The sequence below is a fragment of the Neofelis nebulosa genome, chromosome 8, assembly GCF_028018385.1.
Source record: "Neofelis nebulosa isolate mNeoNeb1 chromosome 8, mNeoNeb1.pri, whole genome shotgun sequence".
Lineage (NCBI taxonomy): Eukaryota > Metazoa > Chordata > Mammalia > Carnivora > Felidae > Neofelis > Neofelis nebulosa.
In genome coordinates this window covers 132388277-132406932 of record NC_080789.1, presented here as the reverse complement: position 1 = coordinate 132406932, position 18656 = coordinate 132388277, and the positions used below count along the sequence as shown (strand labels likewise).

General features: G+C 40.6%; 1 protein-coding gene across 9 annotated transcripts in view; it reads right to left on the bottom strand.

Moving 5' to 3' along the window:
• USP6NL (USP6 N-terminal like) overlaps positions 1-18656 on the bottom strand; it is a 231352-nt gene that overhangs the window by 8573 nt on the left and 204123 nt on the right. The window lies entirely within an intron of this gene.

Here is an 18656-nt window from a genome sequence, read left to right as displayed (position 1 = left end):
TCATGTGTTGAACTAACCCCTAAATCCCTCAGAATGTGACATTTGGATAGAAGGACTTTATAGAGGTAATTAAGGTTAAATGAGGTCACTGGAGTGGGCCTCTCAAACAATATGACTGACCTCCTTATAAGAAGAGATGTACGGACACAGACAGGGAGACTGTGTAGGGAAGACCATGCAGGAAGACGCCCAGCGAAAGCCAAGGAGAGAAGAAACCAACTTTGCCAACGCTTTAACCTTGGACTTCCCAGCCTCCAGAATTATGAGAAAATATTTCTCTGTTGTTAAAGCCACTTTGTCTGTGGTATTTCTATTATAGCAGCCCGAGCTAAGATACTACCCTTAAGTCTACATCCTCAATCTCCAAACTGACTTGCTGTACTAAACACAAATTGTATGGATTGCCTTTTTCTGCTAGTTAAAAATCACATATTTCATGATAATGAAATTATAATTTATAATTATGCTTTTATGGTCCTAGCATATTTTCAATGTCGACAAAATGTAATGAAACCAATGATAGTAATTAAAATTTATTTTACATAACCACGTCAAAAAGACAACTGAACAAATGTGGAAGGCAGACACCGGCAATAACAGATCCATTAAAGGTAATGAGAGTTCTATTACTTTGCAGATTCTCATATGCCATTCTCTATGTCTTGTGGTCACCAATGTATTGACCAGGGATGGTCAATGTAGGGTTGGCTTCCATAGCATTTTCCATAGACGTTTAGCTATATTGACTTATGGACAATCATGGACACGAAAGGGCATCTTTGTAAATGTGCTAACCAGAATTTAAGCAAGATTCCAGATTTGGACTAACTGAACCGGAGTGGAAAGGCGTTAATAAGGGACCAGTTCAGTGGAAAGATTTAAAAACAAACAAAAAAACCAAAACAAGACAAAACAAAACAAAACAAACAAACAAACAAAACTTGGGGAGGTGGAAGGAAGAAAGTGGGGAGAAAAGACTATGAGAGAAAATGGAACACCTGTGGGGAAATAAGGCAGTGTCACACAGCGGTCCGCTATTCTACTATCTACAGACTTTCATTCTGAAATCCTTTAGATACATAAAAGGCACATATTGGTAAAGACTAACAGGACACACAGTAAAAATGTAGGATCATGGATATAAGGCATGTTTTTCTCAGGAGAAGGAATAAGAAGATTGAGACAAAAGTAAGGGGGAGACCAAGGTGGTAATTCCTGCATGAAACAAAATGGAAGGGTATGTGTCTTACATACATACGTCGGAGATTTAATTTTTTCAATATAAAGGGTAAGAAAAGTATTCACCTTACATTTAACACTACTTTATATTCAAGTCAGTACAGAAAGTTTTCTAAGGAAGGGACATTAATATTCTGCATATCTACACATCATAGAAGTAAAAGAAAACTTTAACATGTTCCACTTCCTGAATGGGCAAGAGACCCAGTGGAGAAAAACTTCTGCAACTGTTCTAAAATGTCAAAAAACTAGCATCTCTAAGTTCTTTCATGGTAGCCCACGACACATTTCCCTTTCCCCTAGTAGACAATAACCTAATTAAAGTAACTTCTCCTTTTGTATTCATACCTCTAGTATCTAAGATAGTAAGGGAATCACAAGTAAGGTGTTGACAAAATGTCCATTCATTCATATGTAATAAATATGAATTAGAGTAATGACATACCGTTCATATAAATAGTACAGATACATAATGGTTAATTCATTCATACATTCATTCATTCATTCATTCATGGCTTAAAACATCAGAACCTTATTCTCTCACAGTTCTGGAGGCCAGAAGAGCTTACCCAGTATCACTGGGCCAAAATCCAAGTGTTGACAGAGCCACATTCCCTTCAGAGGCTCTAGAGTAGAACCAGTTCTTCGATTCTCCCAACTTCTGGCGGTTACTGGCATTCATTGACTTGTGGCCACATCAGTCTTCAAGGCCAGCATCTTCCACCAGCTCTCTGCCATCTCTTCACATCACCTCCTCCTCTATGTGTGTCAGACCTTCTAATGCCTCCTTCTCACAAGGATACATGTAATTGCATTTAAGGTACACCTGGATAATTCAGAATAATGTCCCCATCTCAAGGTCAAAATTTAACCTCTTATAGACATTGACTTCCAGGCTTTGGTTTACCCACTTGTACTTTCAAGTTAAGGCTTCTTTAGAGACACTTTTTTTTTTTGTCTTCCAATAAAACTTTATTTAAAAGACAGGTGATGGGGGGTGGAAGGGAGGGGAAAGTGGGTGATGGGCATTGAGGAGGGTACCTGTTAGGATGAGCACTGGGTGTTGTATGGAAACCAATATGACAATAAATTTCATGTAACAACAACAAAAAAAAAAACAGGGTATGGACCAACTATGTCAATAAAAAGTAAAAATTAAATAAATAAATAAATAAATAAATTAAAAAAAAGGCAGGTGGCCGGCCAGATTTGTCCTTTGGGCTAGAGTTATTCAACCTCCAATCTAAAGAGTAGGACTCATTCTAAATTTATCAGTTGAGCTTGGTAAGTTCTTTATAGACTTTGGGTGCTCTATATCAGCTATGTCATTTGCAAATGTCTTCTCCGAGTCCATCAGTTGCCTTTTAGTTTTGCTGATTGTTTCCTTTGCCGTGCAGAAGCCTTTTTATCTTGACGAGGTCCCAATACTTCATTTTTGCTTTTGTTTCCCTTGCCTCTGGAGACGTGTTGAGTAAGAAGTTGCTACAGCCGAGGTCAAAGAAGTCTTTGCCTGCTTTCTCCTCTAGGATTTTGATGGTTTCCTGTCTTACGTTTAGGTCTTTCATCCACTTTGAGTTTATTTTTGTGTATGGTGTAAGGAAGTGGTCCATGTTCATTTTTCTGCATGTCATTGTCCAGTTTTCCCAGCACCACTTGCTGAAGAGACTCTTTATTCCATTGGATATTCTTTCCTGCTTTGTTCAAGATTAGTTGGCCATATGTTTGTGGGTCCATTTCTGGGCTTTCTATTCTGTTCCCTTGATCTGAGTGTCTGTTTTTGTGCCGGTACCATACTGTCTTGATGATTACAGCTTTGTAATACATCTTGAAGTCCGGGATTGTGATACTTCCAGCTTTGGTTTTCTTTTTCAGGATTGCTTTGGCTATTCGGGGTCTCTTCTGGTTCCATACAAATGTTAGGATTGTTTGTTCTAGCTCTGTGAAGAATGGTAGTGTTATTTTGATAGGGATTGCACTGAATATGTAGATTGCTTTGGGTAGTATCGACATTTTAACAGTATTTGTTCTTCCTATCCAGGAGCATGGAGTATTCTTCCATTTTTTTGTGCCTTCTTCAATTTCTTTCATGAGCTTTCTATAGTTTTCAGTGTATAGATTTTTCACCTCTTTGGTTAGGTTTATTCCTAGGTATTTTACGGTTTTTGGTGCACATAATGGTTATTAATACCCAAGATCTACCAGCTAAGAAATTAGACGTAGCAGGGTTTAGAGAGAAAAAAAATCTGGTGCAGACAAAATGACACTGTATCTAATTAATTCCTAAGCGGTAATTTCTCAATAGGTACTAGGGCCTTGTAGCAGGTAGAGGGTGAATGCTTCGAATGTACAAAGACATTTAGAGGACAGAGCCTCTTTGCCCCCTACAGAGATCGGAGATTTCCAGTAAGCACAGAAGAAGGTACAACAATGGGAAAGAGGAAGTACACGATATAAGAAGGAGCCTTCCAAAGTGTAGGCACTTGGAAAACCCAATGCCTTCCAATTTTAAAGACAATAACACAAGCAAGACCAGGGAAGATCTGGATATTCACAGGTGCCGGGCTCAACAGCAGGCTAGGATATGTTTAATTTAAAACAGTGGCCGGTCACACCTCCTTGCCGTAGTGATCTGTGACCTGGGGGCAGGAAAGACCAACAGGTGGAGGTAATACATGGCGCCCGATCCTGGCATCAACATCTACCTTCCATAATAAATACCTGCTGACTGAGGACACTGTGGGACTGGGCCACGTTCAAGTTATTCCCATAACTGACCAAACACTCTGACCAGTGTATAATTCTCAGTGACCCAACGATGCTCAAATGTACACACGCGGTCTGCATTTCAGTGCAGGTCCTTGGCCCTCGGGGCGACACTGGCTGTGGAGTAGGGCTGTGTCTCAAGAGAGCAGCCGGAATGAGAAGGGGCAGGGAGAAGTGACTGAAAAGAAAAGAGGGAAAGAAAGCAGGAGAGAGGGGGGAGGGGGGGCGCCGTGAGGCAGAATTAGGGAGAGGGCCACAAAGAGAAGGAAGCGGAGCAGAGGGGCAGAAGGTGGAGACGGTTCCACAGGGAACCGAGGCGCCGAGAAGCGGCTCCCTTCCTGGGGCTGCTCAAGTCTGGGCGGGGATTTGCTCGTGTGTCACAAAAAGTGGGCAGGGCAGAGGCCTCTCCATTCCAACGGCAATGCCAAAACTCAAGGACTTTGTGCCAGGGCGACCCGACCTCGGTAATTATGGAGTCTGGAAGAAAACTCTACTGAACACTGCTGTAAAGGCAATTCTTTTCTGAAGATGAACTGTTCCACTTTCACTGAGCTGAAGATATCTCTGTAGACCCGTCAGGAAGGACAAATGCCATCACCAAGAATATTTTCATATCCTAATAAATACGCTTGCCCTTTTCCCACAAAAGTCGATTCAAATAAGCATTAAACATTCTCGCACAAGCTCTCCTTAGATCCATCTGAACCGACTTGAACCCTGCCACACACATATGCACTAACACTGCTGTACTTGGCTTTGCTTGGTTTACCTGTCTCCTTTCACCCCTACACAATGGAGTGTAACTACAAGATTCAAGCATAACTGATGTCAACGCAGATGGCTATACACAGGCAATATGTATTAATATTTATTATCCATACTTTCGTTCTGAACTTCTTTTCAGTAGCCACAATACTGTGTGTGCTCATCCCACTATAGCTGCCTGCCTAGAATTTAAATTCTTCTTTTCTTAAAAACATAGGTGTTTAAAAGAATTACTGCCCTATTCTTAAAGGGTAGGAAAGCACCACAGTTCCTATCATATATAACAGTGAGACAGCTTTATGAAAATACCACATTAATAACATTTTTCACCAGCATTTCATCAAAAATGGTATTTTCATGCCAGTACCAACTTGATATATTTCAGAGTAAAGGCAAAAAAGTTTATTAGTTGCTTTTTTTTAACTTTTTCTTTAAAAAAAAAAAAAGTAAGTAAAAAGAATACTCTAGCCATCCCTTAAAAAAAAAAAAATACAGAAGAGTCCCTCAAATACCCTCAGGTTTGTTCACTGTTGATTTTACTCAGGTCTGTGCCGCCACCCAGTGGACACCACACTCAACTACAAGCCTTACAGATTAATTGTCTAAGAGGCATTATAGGCTCCTATGCACCCAAGTGCTCTCTCTCTTGTAAACAATATCCTACTTACAAATTTCAACAACAGAATATATGCAGTCTGACTGTTCTAACAGTTTTCAGTAAGAAATGGTAGGGGCTGTTGTCAGGAAAATTATTCTGGGGAAGAGTCATCTTACTCCTCTCCAGATCCAATATTGAGTCCAACCGAGTTTGAAAATATGGTCACAAAATCAGTGATTTCAAAATATACCTGAAAATTCAAATGGCTTTATATCTGTTTAATGTACCCTTAGCCAGAAAAATATGCAATTCCAGCATTATTTATTACAGGCTTCAACCCTTCTATACCCCCTTCTATAAGTGACCAAAGAAATACAGGAAAACCTTGGATTGCGAGTAATTTGTTCTGTGAGTGTTTTGCAAGACAAGCAAACATTTCTAATAAATTTTAACTTGATAAGTAAGCTATGTCTTACAATACAAGTAGTACATGACCCTGAATGTCACATGATCACAGCTGAGCCAACAGTTCTCTCTCTCTCTCTCTCTCTCTCTGGGATTGTGGGTGGTCGTCTCCTATGCTTGGATGCTTGGCCTCAGGCTGCAGCATTTGGCAGAAATCAGTGATTTTTCAGAATGTTGGAAGGTGCCCACAATTGGCACTAGCATATTTCTTGTCACTTCCAAGCACCTATGGACAGTCTTTTGCTTTTCCAGACAAGAGTGAGCTCAGGAATGCTTTGCTCCATTCCAGGTTAGGCTGCCTGCCTCTGCTGCCTTATTACCGGTTCCACTCATTACAGTGTATGACAGGCTTGTTACTACTGTGCAGTGGGGAGCATCTGTGCAAGTGCACACAATGGCTCCCATGCAGAAAAAGGTTCCACTGAGCCAACGAGAGCAGGGACTCCACTGGTGACAGTGGAAGCCATCCCCCTCCTCTCTTGCCCCCCTCACACTGGCCACGAAGGTTTTCCAAGTGCAGGTTCATTTATTTTTCTTTAGAGTTTGTATGTTCTATATTATTTTGTATTATATGACAGTACTGTAATCATTTTCATATGAGTATTTTGGGGTGGTGGAACGAATCCTCTGAGTTTCCGTTATTTCTTATGGGGAAATTCGCTTTGATACCCAAGTGCTTTGGATTACAAACATGTTTCGCAAATTATGCTCGCAAACCAAGGTTTTGCTGTATTTTGCTTTCTAATTTATAGCTGAGAATTTTTTTAAAAATATTTTTTTAATTATGGTAATTAGGTTCATAGGCTTGACTTTTTTTCTCATCAGACAAAATTTGAAAGAGAGGTGAGGCAGAGAATTACTTAAACACATTTGTCATTATAAACGTATTTAATGCCACACACATTCCATAGATCTTTGTGAAATAATTTTTGTTTCCTAGTGTTTCAATTCATATATACACAGTAAAAAATGGCGCAATATCAGTTTCTATTATATAAACAAAAGTGAAAACCCATCTAAACGCTCAAAAAGCGGGAAAGAGTTTCTTACTTTTTTAATTGACAAACGACACAGTTGGACCTGTTTGTGTATGTCTATGTAATGAGAATACGAAATAGTTCCAGGACCTCAAAAAACTGCCTCATGCTAGCCTTTTGTAGATGACAGGCTTTTATTATCTAAAAAATAGATTGAAGCTTCATTTGTTCATTAAAAATTATTGGCCATTGGGGCACCTGGGTGGCGCAGTCGGTTAAGCGTCCGACTTCAGCCAGGTCACGATCTCGCGGTCCGTGAGTTCGAGCCCTGCGTCAGGCTCTGGGCTGATGGCTCGGAGCCTGGAGCCTGTTTCCGATTCTGTGTCTCCCTCTCTCTCTGCCCCTCCCCCGTTCATGCTCTGTCTCTCTCTGTCCCAAAAATAAATAAAAAACGTTGAAAAAAAAAATTATTGGCCAAATGCCTATTACATATATGCCGGGCACTGAAATGTGTGCTGGTGACACGAAGACGTGGTCACTGTCCTCTAGAACTCGCTGTCCAACACACATGTCAGAGGAACAGGAGAAGCACAGCTCTGCAAGCATACGCAGGGGGGTGGAGTGCGGGGCGGGGAGGTGCTCCTGGCACAAAATCCCGCTGATCCGGCTGTGCGGTTTGGGAGGCTGGGGGTAGCTGGGAAGGCTTCTGGAGGAGACGATGCTTAAGCCAAGTCGTGAAAACTGAACGGAATGGATGTGGGCACAGGGACCTGGGGAAGCGTCCTGGGCGTTCTTGGGGAGTAGCACGTCCTAAGGCACAGAACTGTGGGCGCACAACACAGCGGCGTGACTATCAGCGGCAGCGTCTGCTGTGATGTCTGGTGCTGGCTTTGGAGTCAGGCTGGTCACCAGCTATGTGACCCTGGGCAATACTTCGCCCCGTAGCCCATTTCCTCACCTCTAGGTTACTACTACTGACACTGATGCCAGAATGACCATGAAAGCTTTTCAAAATTAAAACAAGTGCCACTTAATGTAAGAATTATGGCCCTTCCAGATAAAAACCAAAAGAACAGAGGGGGGGTTCTATCATGTTCAGAGACCTTTGAAAGGTACAAGGTGAAAATAAAAGACCAAAAAAACGCAAAGTCCAATCCTCCTGGGTGGAAAGGCAGACTTCCTCAGGGAGAAGAAAGAACGAGGTTGTGCACAAGGGGCACCCACGGTGTCTGGACTACGTGGCCAAGGACCTGATGGGTGTGGACCCAGCAATAAGAAAAAGTGGTTTGGCCTGCGAGTTCGGTCACTGACGAGAATTCAGTTGGAGTCCTGGTTTACATTCCAACTAACAAAGTACCTTCCAAATTTATCTGACATACATTTTTTAATTCCCAAAGATCTAGAACTAACTATAGAAAAACTGAAGAGAATTAAACACAGGATTAATTCTGTATTTTTGCATTAAGGAATCTGTTCATATTTAGTATTGCCTTTTCATGCCAATTGAAAGTCACTGATTCGAACTTACGATTTGAAATGTATAAACAGGAGTGTAACAAATTTTTAAGGGACTCAAGGTTCAGCAAATTCTTAAATTTATCAGATGTAGAAGTTATTTAAGAACTAGGGAAGATTTTGTTTTTAATTTAAAAGTTGACATGTTTAAGGGATTGTACATATTAAATTTATAAATGCAATTTAAAACGTTTGTAGAAGTTTATTTGTACCAAACATTAACATTAACCAAACATTAACATTCCCTTTAAAAGAGAATGGTAATTTGGGGTGCCTGGGTGGCTCAGTCGGTTAAGCGTCCGACGTCGGCTCAGGTCACAATCTCACAGTTCGTGGGTTCAAGCTCCGTGTCGGGCTCTGTGCTGACAGGCCTGGTGCCTGCTTCAGATTCTGTGTCTCCCTCTCTCTCTTCCCCTCCCCTGCTCACACTGTCTCTCTCTCTCTCTCTCAAAAATAAATAAACATAAAAAAATTAAAAAAAAGAGAGAGCATGGTAATTTTTCCCACGTCTACTAACTTTTGTAAGCTGAATTAACAAACTAAAGAAGAACTAGGTTTCTGGATTTGTAACTGTAAGAAATTAAATACTAATTTTAGGAACCTAAATAATTCTGTGCACCAAAAGTTATCCTGAAGGATACTAATAAATTTGCATCAATAAGTACCTTATCGCAACGGGCTGTTGAAAAAAACTTGACATGTGTATGTAAAGAAAGCATACTGCAAGGCGTCTATCATGTGGGACTCCAAAGTCCGCTCTTGTTGTTACTATGTCAGAAGTGTCTGGGGGTAACAGAGGGGAGGAAGGATAGAAGTAGGAAAAACAAGCAGACTGGGAGAGTATCTTGGGTCAAACTAAGGAGTCTGGATCTTCTTCCTTCAGCACGGAAGTGTCCCCTGAACAGCTGGCCATTTCACAAAGTCACTCTGGCAAGACAAGGAGGTGAGCAACATGGGAGTCAGGGCTTCCAGGGCGGGCGACACAGCCCTGCTAGTGAGGCTGGAGAGGAGGGGGACGCTAGAGAGAGACGAGGAATCAAAAGAAACACAGAACTTGGTGTCTGAACGGACAGTGAATGGACTGCTAATAAGCTGGGGTAATGCAGAGAAGATTTTGGAAGAGGGGTAAAGGGCGCCCAGGTGGCTCGGTCAGTTAAGCGTCAGACTTTGGCTCAGGCCATGATCTCACAGCTCGTGGGTTCAAGTCCCATGCTGGGCTCTGTGCTGACAGCTCAGAGCCTGGAGCCTGCTTCAGATTCAGTGTCTCCCTCTCTCTGCCCTTCCCCCACTCGCACTCTGTCTCTCTCTCTCTCTCTCTCTCTCTCAAAAATAAACATTAAAAAAAATAAAAAAAAGAAGAAGATGGGGTAAAGTTGAATGTTTTACCATGATCAGAAATACACAGGAGAAATGGGAAAAATAAACATCTCCTTCCTACATTCCAGCCCAAAATTTTGATTACCATTACAAAATAACATACAAAAGAGAAATGGCAATTCTGAAACTGGCAAAGTTTTGCTATAAACAAAATAATCCAAATTGCCCTAGGACAGAAAAGGACATGTACCACAGCTAAAAGCAACAAAATGCTTTCCTTTCTTAAAAAGGTTCCTTAAGTTTCACGTTTTCTGATACCTAAAATAGAAGTGGTTCTCTCAATTATTCTAAGAAAAACGTGCTCTTGATTCTTCTAGGTCGTATGGTCATAAGCTATAGCCGGGCCACACGGGCAGTCACAGTGGATCAACACAGGCTTTCCACCCAGAGCAACCTCCCTAAGTGAGAGAATCCTAGCCAATGCGAACAGAAGACAGGTAGCTGAGGAGATCCAAGGGATAATTCCACCTCAAGATGGCAAGCCAATGGGGTATGCCAGAAGCGATGCATGTCATTTCAGTACTGTGTCAACTAAATGTACTTTTATTTAAATTGGGTCTTCAGAGTTGATTCACATGAAGGGATGGAGAGCTGAAACTTTCCAACTACTTTATACACGTTTACTACTAGCAGTGGTCAACAAGAAAGGCATGATAGAATTAACAACATAAGATAGGACACAAATGGCCGGAAAGCAGATGAGCGACGTAAAAGGCTTGAAATACTCATAACAAATGAAGACTAACAGCACCAACAAGGACACACGATAAACGGTGTCCGCAAATTAGGAAGAGAAGGAAATGTCTGACGATAAAAGACAGCCACAAAAAAGCTGTGCACGTTTATGTAAATATATGCGCTTTAAACACAAGTTTTTTATGTAAAAGCAAAGGAAAAGGACTTGAATATTCCCCAAACTGAAGTAATGGAAAGTCTTCATACTTCACTCAATATACCACAAAGATTACCTAGAGTTCTTATGAGGATACATTTGTAAATCGGGTAATAAAACTGAGGAATAAGGGATTTTTTAGGGTAAGATAGAAATATCTTGTTGCACATAAAAGCAAAGAAGTATTCAAAGACTAATAGTGTTGAGTCAGAAGAACACAGGATCAGTTTAAGGGAGATCCCACTGGCCAAACTGAGAACAATGTGAACATTAAAACAATAATAATTATATCTCATTGAAACATTAAGAATATATCAAATTCCATGGATTCACAACGAGAAAGCCAAAACAAAAGCTCATTTTCTGCCACTGGAGATAATCAAGAACATCAACTCCTAACTCTGAAAACTGGTAAAAGAAAACAGCTAAGCATTTATTCTGTTTTTTCAGGAGAAAATATATCTTAAGGTAACTAAAGAGCCCCAGCTGATAAAGGAGAAAAAATGCTTTGTTACAGAAGAAAATCTGCTGATAAATATAAAAGAAAGAATGGAATTTGAAAATTCCTACTTTACGACGTGTAATAAAATATTTGTTTTCGGCAAGGATTATTAATGGAAGCTGAAACCATCGGGGAAAGATCAAAAGGAAAGTGGATATCTGTATAATTGCAAAACATTATGCCACAGATCACTTGCTAATTAAAAAGTTTTTGCAACTAAAAAAAAATTCTTTTTTTTTTTTAAGTTTATTTATTTATTTTGAGAGAGAGCAGCATGAGCAGAGGAGATAGAGAAAGAGAGGGAGAGAGAATCCCAAAGAGACTCCGTGTTCTCAGCACAAGGACACTTAACTGACTGAGCCACCCACGTACCCTACAACTAAAAACTTTTTTTTAAATGTTTTTATTTATTTTTGAGAGAGAGAAAGAGAGAGACAGAGAGAGAGAGAGCAGGGGAGGAGCAGAGAGAGAGGCAGACACAGAAACCGAAGCAGGCTCCAGGCTCTGAGCTGACAGCACAGAGCTCAACGTGGGGCTCAAACTCATGAACCATGAGATCATGACCTGAGCCGAAGTCTGACGCTTAACTGACTAAGCCGCCAACTGGAAACTTTTAATATGGAATTGATATTAGATGATATTTGAGAATTATATTGTTAATTTAATTAGATTTGATAATGGCACTATGCTTAGACAGGAAAAAGTCCTTGTTTCTGAGACACGGAGACTAAACTATTTAGGGTGAAATACCATGAGGTCTTTATTTTCACTAAAAAATTATTCAGGGGTGAATGGGTAGCTCAGTCGGTTTAAGCGTCCCAACTCTTGACTTTAGCTCAGGTCATGATCTCACGGTTTGGGAGTTTGAGACCCGTGTCAGCCTCTGCACTGACAACGCGGAGCCTGTTCGGGATTCTCTCTCTCTCTGCCCTTCTCCCGCTCATGCTCTCTCTCAGAATAAATAATAAACTTTAAAATAAAATTATTCAATAAGCTGTGTGATAGATACATGGGGGTGGGAAGGGTCTTCAGCACTTTTTCTTTTGTACATGTTTGAAAAGCTTTTGTGAAACTTTACACAAATACATTTAGAAACTGAAGTGAACGATTTTCTAAGAAAATATAAAGGATGCACACTGGCCTGAGAAGACAAAATGAGTAACAAAACAATAACCAAAAACCAGGCAAACATAAAGTTATCAAAGAGTGATTCCCCACAAAACAAGCATATCGGACTTTTTAAAACGGTTTCATAAGTATATTTTGAGCTCTTAAGGAACAATTTTAATACTACATAAAATTTTCCAAAACACAGAGGAAGAAGGAAACTTTCCATACTATGATACTAGCATAACCTGGTAACACAAAGAAGTTTCAGTTCATTGCTATGCAATCCCACATAGGAATAACAACAAAAAAGTTAAGTAAAATATCAGCAAGTATAAAACATCAGAGCTTTAACAGGATAATTTATCACAACCAAGTGAAATTTATCCAAGGAGTGTAATGATGGTTCACAATTAGAAAATACATTAATAAAATTCACCATATAAGAAGGTCTTAAAAAGAGAAAAACACAGAGATTTGTTCATTTGTGCCTAAAACGCATTAAGAAAAAAAAAAAACCCTCAACATCTACTTTTTTTCTTAATTTGAAAAACAGTAATAGTGTGATACCCTCTGGGGTGAAAAATAAATAAAAAGTATTTAAGAGGAAGAAAAATACTATTATTGGATGATAACTGTGTATCTAGAATCTTGGAAAATGTGAGGGAATCCATTTTGCTCTACAACATTAGAAATACAGAGACAAGGAAAAGCTGCTGGGAGGGTGACAGAATAAGCACCAGGAATCTGTCCCCCCACCTGGACAACAACCGCACCGGCAGAACGTGTCTGACAGAACCGTCTTGGAACTCTGGTGCCCACTGCAGGCCTGCAACTGCCAGGAGAAGGCTGGGAAGGTAACGGCAGTGAATGTTGTTCACTTTCAGTTCTGGGCACTGCAGAAATACCCCATACTCTACCCCGCCCCGGCCACAGGGCAGGCAGCTTTACCTTGTTCCTAGAGCAGTTTGCACCAGGCTCAGGGAGCGAGGGTGGGCAAGAAAACGTGTCCTCCAGATACTGGAGGTCTGGCTCTGACTGCTGATAGCTGCCTCCATCAGAGAGGTGCAGAAAAGAGGGAGAGGCCACTTTCCTTGCACCTCCCCCTCACCCCACTGTTGCAAGCACCCTGAGGTGATTTTCAGGGGCTTTAAAGGGCCAGTCCCTTTTTTCTCCCCTTATTTATATATTTTTTCCTTTCTATGAGGCCAGACATTGAAGACTAGGATATTCAAAAACTGCAACATATTAAGGGCAAAATTAGAAAGTCCAGAGAAAGGCTCAGAAAAGACCTGAAAAGACCTGAAGTTTACTCTTCTGGCTGACCCTTAGCAAAGAGATAGCTTACACAATAAAACAAACAACCAACCAAAACAACAACAATAGCAAACCCTGGGGGAAGGGAAGAAAGCTCCAGAGTTACCACATTATTAGATTCAAATGCCCAGTTTTCAACGAAAAAATCACAAGAGACACAAAGAAACAGGAAAATATGGCTTATTCAAAGGAAACAACTAAACCAACAGAAAATGTCCCTGAAAAAGACCAATGGCAAATAAAATGGACAAAGACTTTGTCTTAAAGAAACTCAAAGAACTAAAGGAAGATGTGAAGAAAGTCAAGAAAATCATGTATGAACAAAATGGAAATATAAATAAAGAGAATACATAAAAAGAAATCAGAAAGAAATTCTGAAGCTGAAAAGTACAATAAATGAAATAATCACCAGAGATATTCAAAGGCAGATTTAAGCAGGTAGAAGAAAGAATCAGCAAACTTGAAGACAGGATGATGATGATGATGATGATGATGATGACGACGACGATAATAATAATAATAATAATAATAATAATAATAATAATAATACAGGGGCGCCTGGGTGGCGCAGTCGGTTAAGCGTCCGACTTCAGCCAGGTCACGATCTCGCGGTCCGTGAGTTCGAGCCCCGCGTCAGGCTCTGGGCTGATGGCTCGGAGCCTGGAGCCTGTTTCCGATTCTGTGTCTCCCTCTCTCTCTCTGCCCCTCCCCCGTTCATGCTCTGTCTCTCTCTGTCCCAAAAATAAATAAAAAAAAAAAAAATAAATAAAAAAAAAACGTTGAATAATAATAATACAAAAAGGAGAGCCTGGGTGGCTCAGTCGGTTGAGCATCTGACTTTGGTTCAGGTCATGATCTCACGGTTTGTGAGTTCGAGCCCCATGTCGGACTCTGTGCTGACAGCTCAGAGCCTGGAGCCTGCTTCCGATTCTGTGTCTCCCTCTCTCTCTGCCCCTCCCCTACTTGCACTCTGTCTCTCTCTTGCTCTCTCTCAACAATAAATAAATATTTAAAAAAAACAAACTTGAAGACAGGGCAATGGAAATTATGAAGTCTAAGGAACAGAAGTCCAAGGGACTGTGGAGACCATCAAGCACACAAACATGCATTGTGGGAGAAAGAGAGGGAGACAAGGGCAGAATAAATATTTGACAAAATAATGGCTGAAAACTTCCCAAATCTGAGTAAAGACATGAAAATAAACAAGCAAGAAGCTTAAAGAACTCCGAATAAAATGAACTCTAAGAAACCCGCACCGAGACACGTTACAATCAAACTTTCAAAAGACAAAGAGAGAATCTTGAAGCAGTAACAGAGAAGCAACTTGTCACATACAAGTTATCCCTATAAGGTTATAAGCAGGTGTTTTATCAGAAACTTTGGAGGCCAGAAGGCAGGAGGCCGATATATTCAAAGCATTAAAGGAAAACAAAAAACAAACAAAAAACTATCAACCAGGAGTCCTGTATCTGGCAAAACTGTCCTTCAAAAGTGAGGGAAAAATTAAGACATTCCCAGATAAGCAAAAGTGGAGGGAACGCTTTCTGGGACTTGCCCAGAAAGAAATGCTCAAGGGCACAGGGTGAAACGAAAGGGCACTACACAGAAATTCCAAGCCATGAAAGAAAATCAAGATCTCAATACAGGCAAATACAGGGGCAAGTATAAAAACTACTATCATTGTAAAAATCATTTGTAACTCCACATTCTGTTTTTCTACATAATTTAAGAGCATAATACTTAAAAAAACACATTTGTTTGTCTAAAAGCTAGTATTGTTTAACTTCGGTTTGTAACTCCACATTTTGTTTTCTCCATGACTGAAGAGACCAATGCACTTAAAAGAATTACTACTTTACGTTTTGCGGCACAGAGCGTATACAGATGCAATGTGGAAAAGGTCAACTGGAAGGGCTGGGGATGGACCAGAGGGCTGGGGGTGGGGCTGCAAAGGAGCAGAGCTTTTGTAGGTTATTAAAGTTGCCCCAAGTCCAAATTAAGGCATTATAACTTCAGGATGGTAAATGTAATCCCTTTGCCACCCCCCCCACCCCAACACACACGCATGCACACACGAGCTATAGAACATACACAAAAGAAAGTAAGTAATTTAAACATTTCACAATTAAAAAAATCCATCAAATGGGAAGTAAGACAGTAATCCAAGAAATGAGGGACAAAATTCTATAAAGTATACAGAAAACAAATGGCAAAATGGCAGAAGTCCTTCCTTATCAGTAATTAAATGGTTTAAACTCCTAAATCAAAAGACAGAGACTTCAGAATGGATAAAGACACACGATCCAGGTATATGTTACCCTCAGGAGACTTCACTTTAGATCAAAAGACACCAACAGATTGAACGTGAAAGGATGCAAAAACATACTCCATGCAAACAGTAACAAAAGGGAATAGGGGTAGATATACTCAATCGGACAAAATAGACTATAAATCTAAAAAAGGTTACAAAAGACAAAAAAGGACACTGCATGTGAATAACAGGTTCAATACAGCAAGCAGATCCAATAATTGCAAATACGTATGCACCTAATAATGGACCATCAAAAAATATGATACACAAACGGACAGAACAGAAGGGAGGAAGAGTTGCACAGTAACAGCTGGAGATTTCAATATGTGGCCCACAATAATAGACAGAACAACCAGAGAGAAGGTAAGCACACAGGGGACGAAAACAACACAGTAAACCAACTAGATCTAACAGATATTTACGGAACACTCCACCCAACAACTACAGAATCCACATTCTTCTCAAGTGTATGAGTCCTTCTCTAGGAGACAGGGTATGCTACGTCACAAATTAAGTCTCAACAGATTTTAAAAGACAGATGCTGTACAGAGTATCTTATCTGACCACAACAGCATGAAGAAAGAATTCAATTAACAGAAGCAAAATTGGAAAATTCATAAATCTGTGGAAATTAAAAACACACCTTAAAACTCTTCCTTTAAACCACAAGTAATTCTAGATGGGCTAAAGATTTAATCAGAAAAAAAATAAAGACATAAAAGTCACAGGAGAAAATACAGGTAACAAAAACCTTTTCATTCAGCATGTGGAACACAGAAGTGGGATGCCATAAAGAAAAGGGCTGATGGGGCACCTGGTGGCTCAGCTGGTGAAGCATCCGGGTTTCATCCATGACCTGGGCCCAGGTTGTGATCTTGCGGTTTGTGGGTTCGAGCCCCACATCAGGCTCTGTGCTGACAGCTCAGAGCCTGGAACCCACTTCGGATTCTGCCTCTCTTTCTCTCTCGGCCCCTTCCCTGCTCGCTCGCTCTCGCTCTCGCTCTCTCTCTCTCTCTCTCTCTCTCTCAAAAATAAATAAACATTAAAAAAATTGTTAAAAGAAAAAGACTGATTAAATTTTTAAAAATTGTATATGAAAAGTATCCACAATAACAATAAACTGGCCCATTTCCTTTACTTACGAAGAATTTGCACAAACACACCAATAGAAAAGGGAGCAGAAGATGAGCAGGGAAGTTTACAGAAAAAGAAATTAAAATGTCCAATAAAAATAAGACAATCAAAATTAAAGAAATGCAAGTCAAAACAATGGAAAACTCTATTCAGCTAGAAAGATAAACTAACAATTTTAAATGCTGCATGTTGTGTGGGTCTGGGAAAACAACTTACAAATGGAGGCAGCACAAAAGGAGCCACCAAGAAATAACACGCTCATGTGTCCTTTTAAGATGACAGAGAGGAGATTAAAGTTTCCTGCCAGAGCGATCACTGAACCATCTTCATGCTCCATATAGAGCTTGAAGTAATTGCGAGAGGATAACACTGGGCAGGCTGCAGGGCACAAATTCAGTAAAATGTCTTTTACTAAAACTTGTCTTAACTCTTTTTAAAAGAATGCAAGATATTTTATTGTAAAAATTTTTTTAATGTTTATTTTTGAGAGAGAGAGAGAGACAGAGAGAGACAGAGAGAGAGAGAGGGCGGGCATGAGCAGGGGCGGGGCAGAGATAGAGAAGGAGAAATAGAATCTGAAGCAGGCTCCAGGCTCCAAGTTGTCAGCTCAGGGCCTGACAAGGGCTCGTACCCATGAACCGCAAGATCATGACCTGGGCCCAAGTTGGATGCTTAACCGACTGAACCACCCAGGCACCCCTAATGCAAGATATTTTAAAATAAATGTTAGGGGCTCCTGGGCGGTTCAGTCGGTTAAGCGTCTGACTCTTGGACCTGGTTCAGGTCATGATCTCACAATTAACGAGTTGTGAGCTGATCTCTGTGCTGATAGTGCAGAGCCTGCTTGGGATTCTCTCTCTTCCTCCCTCCCTCCCTCTCTCTCTCTCTCTCTCTCTGCCCCTCTCTTGCTCACTCTCTCACTCTCAAAATAAATAAACATTAAAAAACTAACAAAATAAAATAAATGTTAAAGTGGCAAGAATACAGTTAGTCATTGCCGTTCCAGGTAAAGAATTAGTGGGGAATGGACATTATTGTGCTGAACACAAGGTAACCTCACTTAGCAAAGGTGATTGTTTCACAAGGCTGCTGACCACAATCAGTCATTGCTGTGACGTTTTGTTTTCTAGAGAATCTGGATGACCCAGAACGAACCTTGGAGAAATGCTGACAGGAACCCTCAAAATTAAGTAACTAAAAGCAGAGCATCTTGGTTTTCACCAAACGGAGAAGGATGTGCCTTCCACGAATGTATGTCTGCCTGATCCGTACAGACATATCCAGAAGACCCCAAAATATGTGCCCCAGAGACTGGGAAATGTTCCGTCTGACTCTACCTGAGGGCATAACCCCTGACCCCAGTTAACTCCTCAATCTCACGCAGGCTCTTCAGCTTCCCTCCTCCCTTACCACACCCTCCAGTGCAACAAAGGCAAGAAAGGAAATGGGCGAAAATGCCTTTTTCTCAGGAAATCATTCGCTGTCAAGTAATACTCTGAGTTACTCTTGCTGCCATCCTATTTCCACATTTTCTTTTCTCTTGCCTCCCATCCTATCCTTCCTTTGATCCTTCCCCACTTATCCTATTTATTTACACTTCATTTGTTATCAGTTATATAAATTCTGTCTCTCCTGTGTGCACCTTGACACAAGGACCACGTCCTTCTCTTCAGTTGTTGGGTCTCTGCCACAGC